This window comes from Pteropus vampyrus, unplaced genomic scaffold (genome assembly GCF_000151845.1).
Source record: "Pteropus vampyrus isolate Shadow unplaced genomic scaffold, Pvam_2.0 Scaffold372, whole genome shotgun sequence".
Classification (NCBI taxonomy): Eukaryota; Metazoa; Chordata; class Mammalia; order Chiroptera; family Pteropodidae; genus Pteropus; species Pteropus vampyrus.
The window spans coordinates 301864-312784 of record NW_011889153.1 but is presented as its reverse complement, the minus strand read 5'-3'; positions in this window follow the sequence as shown (position 1 = coordinate 312784).

The following is a 10921-nucleotide window of genomic DNA, read 5'->3' as shown; positions in this document are numbered from 1 at the left end:
CACTAAAAGAAAATGGCAAACCAGCCAAGACATTCGCCTGAGGTTTGTTAAGAAAACAGTCTCAGTTTGAGTTGTTTTCTGAGAGGAGGGTCGGAGAGATGTGGTTTAAGTAAGAAAATCGCTCGTGGACAGTTGTGGAAATCGGGACTCTGTTCACTGTCCCGCACGTCTCTGGCTAGAGTTCCAGGAAGCAAAGTGGGACAGTGTTTGCGAAGTACCTGGGGGACGCGGGCAGGGTGGACGATCCACTGAGAAGGCTGGAGCCAGGAAAACGTCGCCCGTGTCAGTTACCAGGGTCATTCCGCGGCCGGAGCATGCATCCAGTTACTTAAATGGGAGGTGGGAAGTTTCCAACTTCTGGAGCCTGGCTCGACCTTGAAATGAAATGGAAGAATCTACTTCATCTGATTTGTGGCCCACACTTCCCAGAGAAGAGTGTAGTCTGCATCTCTGACATCTTCCCAGACTGAACCTCAGAGGGCTAATTTTCTTCCTCTTTTAATAAGGTCATTCTCTTACATGTCAGCCACAGTCTAAACTATTTGACTTGACCTTGAAGATGGTTTTCGGCAGTGACAGTCCATGGTATAAAAGCATGAGTAGCTCTGAATCAACTCGATAAATAATAGTGACGATCCTAAAATGCAAATAATTTGGGTTGTTAAACTATCAGAATTTATTTTTTTCTCTCTGGTGTTACCTTTGCGGTAACCTTTTGTGGTGTTATGTGTCTGTCACCCTCTGTCTATTTGGAAAAGATAGAGGGCGTGTTACATTTGCTTTTATATTTTGAGTTAGAGACTCTAAAATTCAGCGGAAGATCCTAAACTCTTGGAGATCATGAAGCTCAAATGGTCAGGATGGGTGGTTCACACATAAGTCATCCCCTCAGCCTGTCAACACTATTCTGTACCTGTGGGGTGCCGGGTGCTGGCCTGGCTTGGGGCAAGTTGAGATGAGTGAGATCTGCCCCTCAATACAAAGAGATTTCCAGCTGGTAACACCCATCGCACCATCGGGAGTCAGAGGAGGCCGGGTCCTTCCCCCCGGAAGTCCCCGGAGTGGGACAGTATCGATGTGGAGCATGGAAGGATTGGGAAGACGTTGGCGGGATGGACTAAAGGGCTAAGGACCTCTAGGTAAGATGATTTGCCAAGTGCGAGCAAACCGAGGCTGCCAGAAATCAGGAGAACGGAGCGGCTGAAATAGCGGTTGCCCGGAGACGCAGAATGGGGCGGTGAGTGGTTACGGTGGCGCATGCGCGGATGGCAGAACGCAGAGGATTTTCAGATAGGAGTTCGGACTTTTTTTTTTTTTTTTAATAGCTAAGAAGCACAGGAAATGTGTGAGTGGAGGTAGAAAAAAATAAGGGATCTGGGGAGAAAGTTTAGTCTTCCGTCAGTGTGAAGACTGAACGAAGGAGATGGATTAGAAATGCAGTGATAAGAGACAGGAGGAACAGACCAGAGCAGAAGTCCGAGTGAGGAGCGGTGAGGTGTTAAAGTGGGGTGTCGGGGGCGGGGGAGGGGGCTGGGGGAGGTGCTTCAGGCTGGGAGTCCAGACACCTGGGCTTAGGCCTGCTCCCACGCTTGGCAGCTGTGAAGCCGAGATCTAATTCCTCTGGCCGCCTGTCCTCCGGGGTGAGTGACAAAGGCCGGGTGAACGGAGTGTCCTGCACAGCCGCAGCTTCGGTCATCCTGCTGAGACACTGTAGGGAAGACGGCCTGACCAGTCTGGAAAAGAGAAGCTCAGAGCTGGACGTGACCTTGGTGCTGGTGGTTCTCAAACTTTAGTGTAGGTCACAGTCACCTGGGCAGTTTGTGAAGAGGCCGGTCGGCCCAGGGCCCACCCCCGGATGTTCAGATGCGTTCTGGGGTAACCTTTGTGAAACCTTGATCTCAGGTCTGGAGTGTCATGTGACCCTCGCGGAGTGGAGGAATTTGAAGCCCAGCCTGCAAGGGGCACCTCCTGGGGTGGGGACTCTCAGCAAGGTGGCCTCCTCTAGTACTCTCCCTTCCACTTGCCTGAGACCAACTCCTACGACTCAATGAGAGCCTGCTGAGCACAGAGGATCCCCAAGACCCAAGATGTGAAGCTGCAGATTTCAAAGCAGCTGGTCTGACGTGGCACAGGTGCCACCAGTGACTGTGCTGGCCGGGCCTTATCACAGTCAGCCATCAGCTCTGTTGGGCCCTCATCAGAGCAAAGCAGGCTCTGTTAGCACACATCGGTCTGCCCTGTGACATCTCCTCATGCCTTGTCGGCCAAAGCACCACCCAGCATCGCATCTGGGAGCTCGTTGAAAATGCAGAATCTCGGGCTCACGCCAGACTCGCGACTCAGAAGTCTGTATGTTAGCAGGATCCTGAAGCAATGTACTTGTGTGCACATTAAAAATCTGAGAAGCTCAGGTCTCTGCCTCGTCTGCCAGCTGTAAATAGTCCTCCCACCCAGGGTAAATAAAGAAGCGACGGGAAGGGAGAAAGGGAGCGACAATCACTAGACCCAGCTTCTCAACTTCAGTCCTCACGTTTTTTCCTTCTTTTCCTTTTTACACATTTAAGTTTTGATGATGTAAAGTAGGACCAGACGGTGGGGAATTTAAGAACCTTGAAATAAAAGCCTCTATGTTTGCCTTTCACTTCCTAAGAAGGGAGTCCTTATTCCCTGTTCCCGTAAGAGGTATTAAGCTGTGGATTATGGGCGATTCGTCACACAGCAATTTGGAGCAGGAAGTACACTAAACACCGGGGTTAGTCTGCACACAATTAATTGAAACCCTCAATTAATTGGATCGGCTTCCACATTTGAGAGAAAAGCAAATACTAAGAAAACAAATTAGCACCTGGACTGCTTCTCTTTCCTTTTGTGATGTCAGAGCACACCTATGCCATCCTCTGAGGCAGGGGCGTGGTGGAAGGGACTGGCACAGCCATCGGCATTGCAGCCCCGGGCTGCGGAGCCCGGGCCGCGTCAGCTGGGCTTGCTGTCTTGCCTCTCTGAGTCTTGATTTCTGGCCTATGAATTGGGGATTAAAAAAAAAAAAAAAAAAAACCAGTTCAGTAGCATCGTTGCCGGGAGGGTGAGGAGCCCGTGGGACTACTGGCCAGGAATGAGTTTCCTTCCTCGGTTCCTGCATCTAGCTGGTCTTGCACAAGGCAAAAGTGGCCTAGGCCGGCCCCAAGGCCTCACTGACCTCACCAGAAAGCTTTGATCCTGGCCAGCGACAGGGCTAGCTGAGACCAGCAGGACAGAGCAGGGCGGGTGTCTTCCCTACCCTGATGAAGCCCAGGAAAGGTTTCCCACGTTTTGAAGCGACGATACAATCGTCGCTGAAGACGTCGGGGGAGCCTGGGACAGAAGGAAGCAGCAAGTAGCTGGTTCTTTCAGGAACCGCCAGCGCCACCTGCTGGACGAGAGCGGCAGTGACTCGGACCCAGGCGGGTTTGGCCGGTCCTCTCCTTCCCTCCACCGGAGCTTCAGATCAGAACCTCAGGGTTTCTCGCCGGAAAAACGCTCTTAATTTGTCTTCACAAGGGTCTCGCATGTCTTTGCTCTCCTCTCTCCCACCCAAACCGTTCTTTCTCTCTAGTGTCACGAGGTCTTTCACTGGTATCTCCACGTTTTGGTGCTAGTCTCCAAAAACATAACTCAGGCCGAACCTACAAAGAACCGGTTCTCCAAGGGGATTATGATGATCGTTTACCACGCGCACCTTTCTTCGTCCACCTGAGCGTGGCCGTGGAGCACAGCGGCTGAGGTCCGGGACTCTGCGGGCCCACGGCTCGTGGCAGGGTCCCAGGTCCACGCGGCGCTCCAGGCAGTGACCTCGGGGAGGTGGCTTAACCTCTCTGGGCCTCGCCTTCCTCTTCCGGAAGACGAGGCTGATTGCAGGAACCACCTGGGACCATTGCGGTCCTTTGAAACAGGTGGAGACCGGAAGCCCTGCCAACACGTCCGTGATGAGCTGAGAGCCAGGTGTTTGCCGTCTTCCATCTGTTTTCAGTGGCCGTTCTCCCCGTCAGCACTGACCACGGTGGTGGCATGTGCTTGCCCTTGGCTGGTGGGCTCACCCTCCGCGCCAGCGTTTCCGCGGCATGCGCAGTAGAAGCCGATACGGTCCCAGCCACACCTGGGGCGCCACCAGCACGCAGCCTGGGCAGGTGGCTCTGCAGGCCTCGCTCTCAGGCCAGCTGACTCAACTGTGAGCCCCAGACGGTGGCGACTGCCCCCCAGACGGTGGCGACTGCCCCCCACCTGTGCAGAGTGAGCACCTGGTCCCTCGGAAGCGCTCGGCTCGTGGTTTTCTTCTACGTTTCTTTCAATACATGGTTTTCGAGGGAACAAATGACAGACTGACCGGATATTATGTTAAAACAGAACAATTTCAGGACAACTGACAACGTGAGGCTTCTCCCATCTTTGGTTTAGTCCCTTAAGACGACACGTGCATACATTTTTCGCTACTATATCTGAGCCACCGTCCATGAACTCCATCTGCAAAGGAGATGACGTAATAAACGGTCTGTCACAACGCAAATCCAGAGAAACGGGTTATTGGAGAGAGTGACACGGATTCCGGCAATGATCTTACTACAAAGGAACGATAGGGCCCTGTCTCGTCAACCCCAAACGTGTAAGTTTGTTCTTTAAGCTTCAGGACGTCTGACCGAGAGGAGCGGGCAGAGCCACCCTCCGCAGGGTCGACGGTGCCTCGTTATGAACACGCCGCCTTTTGCACGAGCTCCAACGGCGGGTACGTCGAGGGTCCGTTTTTATTTGGAACCGTGACCGCAGCCCTCCGCAGATATGTCTTGGCTCTTCCCGGGGCACCTGACCCCTCTATCCTGTGACACAGAACGCACAGCCCACAGACAGGTACGAAAGGGTCTAACGCACCCGAGGGCCCACGCCTGCGTCCAGGAGGTCGCAACCAGGACGCAGTCTGCAGGAGGCGCGGGTTTCATCGATTGCAGTGGTCCCAGCCCCGAGGGCCACCCGGCCACCTGCGGCTTCGGCTCTTCTCTGGGGGACCATGCGTCTTCAAACTTTTCCCCATCCAATGAACTGAAAGGATGTTCAAGGGCATTGGAGCTCTGAGACTGCAGCCCACGACACACACACACACACACACACACACACACACACACACACGCCCGCGCGCGCACGCGCACACACGTATTCAAAAAGCGTGTGCCCACAGATTCAACCCCAAGCGCCCTCTGGGTGAAGCCTGCCCGCAGCTCCCTGCAGATGACTAACAGTGGCCTCCAACTTATTCCGGAGAGATGAAAGACACCTTAAAAGGACGTGTTCAAAGCTGAGAGGTAGATGGCGAGGCAGGAACTGGGGCTCGGTTCCCCGACTGCCTCGGCGGTGCACGCAGCAACAGCGCCACCTAGTGGAAGGATGGGCCGCGTCCCAGCGCGGAGTGTCCATTGCCCTCCCCCGCCCGCCCGGAGCGCCCCCTCCCGTCCCCGACACCCCACCTGCCGGCCCGGAGTCTTCCCCCGCCCCCGCCAGGGTTTCCCGCGGCTGGTGCCCGCACACTGTGCTCAGGAAGCACTTCTAACATTGCGCCTTGGTTGGGGGGGCCTTCTCCAGTAAAGGGGGGGGCACCTCCATCGATGTGAGTTGAAAATATGTGTCAAAGTAATTAGAGCTCTGACACACAGATACAGACACACACAGGCACTCACACGCATAGACACGCACAGGCAGGGACCACACACACACACACACACACTCGGAAACAAACACATACAGGGACACACACATGCACACGCACACATTTAGAAAGAGAAGTGTGTGTCCGCAGGTTCAGGCCCAAGCGCCCCCCACCCCGCTCCCGCCCCGCCCTGGCCGGGCTCGCGCGGCAGCCAGGTTTCTCCAGATCCTGCCACCGTCCAGAGCGGGGGCAGCATCAAAACCGATGACCCCTGATGGCCAAAGCTGCCTTATCAAGATCCTGCCTCTGGTTTTAAAATAAAAGTGTCCTCCTCTGCCAACCTCAGATAAGGACGCAGGTCTGGGCCGTCCCTCGGAAGGAACAATGGGACAAGCTGGGGGCCTTCCGGCGGGAGGCAGCGGCGGTCGATGGTTTACATTCACATTCTCCGCCTGCGCCTCTTATCAGGGGCGGGGGGAGGTCCTGAGGGGCGGGTCACACGCACTTCCACCGCCCGCGGCCGGCAGGGGCTGCAGGACCACCGACTGACTGCAGAGGCCTTTGGTGAGGGCCGCCAGGCCTGCGGCGGACAGCGCGGCCCGGAGGCTCACGGCCCCTCGCCCCTCTCTCCTCGCCCCTCACCCCTCTCCCGGGGAGGGAGAAGAGAACAGTGCTGACCGACCACGGCCCTTCAGGGTAGGCACGGCTTACCCCGCGGGGGGCCGGAGTGAAGGAAGTTACAAGACGCCAGGGAGAGAGAGGACTTAGAAACTGACAAACAGAAAGCGCAAAATCTGCAGCCCGAGCCCCAGCGACAGCTGCAGGGAAGGAAATCGCTCCCGCCCCGCAGGAAACCTCCGCTTTCAGGCCTGGGTGTGAATCGCGTCCTTCTGAGCTGTGTGACCTTGGGCGGGCCATTTAACCCCCCACCCCCACCCCCCAGCCCTAGCTGTCTCACCCACCTACGCACACAAAGATGCTAACAGCATCCGCAGAGACCCGGGAAGCGAACTCGTGGCGTTTACCTGAATAGAAGCGGCTTCCCCTTTCCGGCCGTCGCTCCTGGCAGTACACCCCAAAACCCTGAGCTGAAGCCACGCCCACATTTATTAATTGTCTCTTGAAGGGACGTAGGGAGGCAGAACCACATAACACACAACAGAACAAATTTACTAAAAACAAAAAGAAAGACAACAAAAAGCTTTACCGGCTTAGCTTGTTAAAGGCCCTGGCAGCAGGCAGCCGCCCCCAACCTGTTCACTCGCTCACTCGGGGTCTCGCCTCTCTCCCCCTAAAATGCCTCCCAAAATGTTATTTTCCTTGCCATGCACTTTCAAACCCCAAAACACTCATGGTTCTCAGCCCTGGCTGCCCATCCCATGCATTTAAAAAACTTCAAGAAGACCGACTCCGGGGCCTCACACTGGATGTGCGAAATTGAATTGAAATTTCAGTAGTGTTTAGGAGTTTCCGGACTCTCTGAGGTGATTTTTGTATGCATCTCTGGTCCAAATCTTTGTTCTAAAATAATTTTAAGCCGTTCCTTTGCAATATGAATCAATTTACCACCTCTGGCTTCTGCGAACTCTCCACGTGTGAGTGATTCCTCGCTGCACATCATTTGTATAATCGATGGGTTGAAAATGACCAGGAATTCCTTCAAGAGGAGACCAGCTGAGTAAGTCGTGGCACTTCCCAGAATACCACGCGGCTATGAAAAACAAACCGGAAACTTTCTCTAACCGATGCGGACATCCCGGTGGGACATTCTTAGGTGGGAACAGCAAGATCCACGCAGTGCGTGGGGCGCACGTTCTGCCATACATCACAGAGAACGTCGAGGGAGGGAGGAGTTTATATTCCTGTTTCCTTGCGTCTGCATTTTCAGAACTATAAAAAGATACGCAAGAATTGAACAATCGTCGTTCTATGTCGAGAGGGGACCCTGGAGGCAGGAGGGCAGGGTGGGAATAAGGCTTGTCGCTGTGTACTAATGTATATGTTACATTTTTTAGATCATGAGAAATGTTCCTTATTAAGAAATTAGTTTAAAAATGAATTAAATGAGAGAATGAAGCCAGGGAGTGGGCACACCTATAACTGGCGTTGGATGACGCCTGGCACTGAGCCACCGGTCAGGCACAGCTGTGGGCTGAGCAGCGTCCACTGTACCCCTCGCCCTCCGAGCAGCACCCCCAGGGCTGCGTTTTGAGTTTCGTCCGTCCCGGAGCGGTAGCGCCAGCCCACTACTTTCTGTCAGTCCTACAGTCCTGGCTGCGGGTGCCGGCCTCGCCTGAAGAACCTCTGCCCGCTGAGCCGCGGTGGCGCCCGGCAAGCTGTCCTCTGCCCTCGCTCCCCTCCTCGTCGTCTCCAGCACCAGCTTCTTCCTGGCACTGCCAACAGGTGCAGGCTGCGGAGCAGGAAAGCGACTGGAGAGGAGAAAAGGCTGGCAGAAATGAAGGAGAAGGGGGAACGCGAAATCTCAGGGGGATAGGAGGGTGGAGACCCAGGGAGGGCCCCGGGCATCCAGCTGCAAACAGGACAGAATCCTCATCCTGGGTGAACTTTCCTCTGGCGATGGACACAGCGCACACACACACACACACACACACACACACACACACACACGCAAGTCCGTGGAGGGGTGGTGATGGGCCTGAGGGGACACACAGTGGAGCGGGATGTGGGCTGCAGTTTTGAGCAGGTGGCCCTGCAGGCAGTGATGATTGAGCAGGGCCCTGGGAGAACAGCAATGCAAAGGCCCTGTGGCGGAAATGGGTTTCAAGGATCAACAAGGGGGAGCAGTGTGCCTGGGGTGGCGTGAGGGAGGGGGTAGCCCGGGACCAAGTCTCAGAAGTGGTCAGAAGCTGTCAGGCAGATTCTGCAGTGTGTCGTTGGTCACTATGTGGACTTCAGCTTTTACTTTCATTCCAAATGCACCATTGGAGTAGGTGGCAGAAGAGAGATTTGATCGAATGGAGGTTCTAGAAGGATTAGTGTAGCCCTGAGTTGAGAGTGAAATTGGGGGGTAGGTGGGGAGAGTACACATAGGTCGAGAAGGTAGGAGACAGGGTCACTGGAGTTTGCATCCCTGGCCTCGTCTGCCTCCCCCGTGCGGAATATGCTCCCCCACCTTGTTGACCGTGGACTTGACCGTGAGACTTGTTTTGGCTCAAGGGGTGTGAATTTGAAGGGCCATCGCCTGGTTGACTCTTGCTCTTTTTCTCTCTCCTACACGAATGGACACCCCAAATGGGGAAAATAAGGGGTCCTCTTCCGCCGTAGGTCCTAGAAGCAGCACACGCGTGCGGCAAAGCCGCAGAGCTGAACACAGCTGCTGACATGAAGCGTAAATGAAAAACAGATTACTGTCAAAGTCTCCGAGGTTCGGACGTGTCGGAGAACCAGCAAAGCTGCCCGACGCAGGGCCTGGCGAGGTGTTAGCCCGCGGAGGTATTGGTGGAGGCGGTGTAAGTGAGCTGACTTTTTAACATTTTCTGCAAGGCAGAGCCAACCAGATTGGAATTTGATGTACGGCACAAGAGAGAGTTGGAGTTTCTTTGGAGACATGCTAAGTCTGAGATGCTCACTAGACATCCAAGTCAAGGCTGGAGCCCATGGAAGATGACAGTCAACCATTGGTACGGTGGGGAGTCGCCTCTTTGCATTTAGACTGAATACACACGGATCGTATTTAAAGTCACGAGGCTGGGGGGGATCAGAGGGTGGGGGTAGAGAGAAAAGGGTTCTGAGGATTGGACACAAGGCGCTCCGTAAGCTCTCGGAGATCTGAGAAGGATGAGCGAGGCCCGAGCAGGCTGTGACGTGGGCAGAGTAACCTCAGGAAGAGGAGGCCTATGAGCAAAGATGAGGGCGAGAGAGCATGGAGCATGAGGAGGCAGGCAGCCGGAGGAACCGCCAGCCCGGCCTGGCCTCATCCCCAGCCCTCCGGTCCTTCCTCGCCCAGAAGCCTTACCTCCCAGCACTCACATCCTTGGTCCGATCCTTCGCTCAGAAGCACCTTGCTGGGTTCACTCCTGGTGGACTAGTTCTCATGGATGCCAAGATTGAAGTCTCACCAATGATGAGTAGCCTCTCCCTGTCCTGGCTCAAACTCATGGACCTAAAGGTAGCTTCATCTTTTCCAACTACAATGCGGCCGTCGTAGCCCAGCTTGTGGACTGCAATGTCCACTAGATGGCTTGCCCTCCAGGTTTCAGACTTGACCATCCAGATTCCACAACCGCAGAAGCCAATTTGCCAATTCTTTGAAACACACACACGCGCGCGCGCGCGCACACACACACACACACACACACACACACACACACACACATATTCATATCCGACTGGCTCTATTTTTCTGATACGCAGCCTAATTCCAACTCTTGCTTTTCAACAAATATTTTGAAGTTAGAGCATCTATCTTTGACCAGAATAAGCACACACAGTGGAACAAGCTATAAAGATCCTCAATTTTCCGACATCGTGGATGCCACACCAGCCCTATACCATCTGCATTTGGATTTTGACATGAAAGAGACAAACTTCTACCTTGGTTAAGCCATTGTTTTTCTTCCTTTATATACAAACTTAATGCTAAATAACATATATTTATTGGGTGACTATCATTTGTCCAATAGTTAAAGAAAGAGGACTTCTGAAGGGCTAAATGCCATGCCCAAGGTCAAATAACCAGCAAGTGGCAGAAGTCCACGCATGACTTCGGGCTTAAAAACCCACATTAGTTCAGTTACAATCCCAAGTCCCAGGATGTCAGGGGCCTGCAATATACCCATATCACCCTGGGGGAAAGTGTTTCTTTAAGCGATATTCTTTAGCTTCTCACAACCTGAGCGTGAACATATACTTTGTCAATGGAATGAGAGAAGAATCGGATATTTGAGAAGCAGGGGGAGCCCTTTGCCCATCTGCAGTCGACCCAGGCTATCTCAGCTTAGCCATTCTTAGAGTCCACGGCAGTACACTAGGCTTAGCAGAACCCGTAGGCAGCAGCCCCGAGAAAGTGAGTTTTATCAGTTATCTATCGTTGTGTAAGAAATTTGCCCTAAACTTAGTGGCTTAAGTAACAAACACTTATTTCTGTGGGTCAAGAATTTAGAAGCAGCTTGGTTAGGTGGTTCTGGCTAGGGTCTGCCGTGAGATCTCAGTCAAAATGTTGACCAAGGACAAGGTCATCTAAAGGCTTAACTAGGGCTGGAGGGTTGGCTGTTGGTAGGAAGGCTCAGTCCC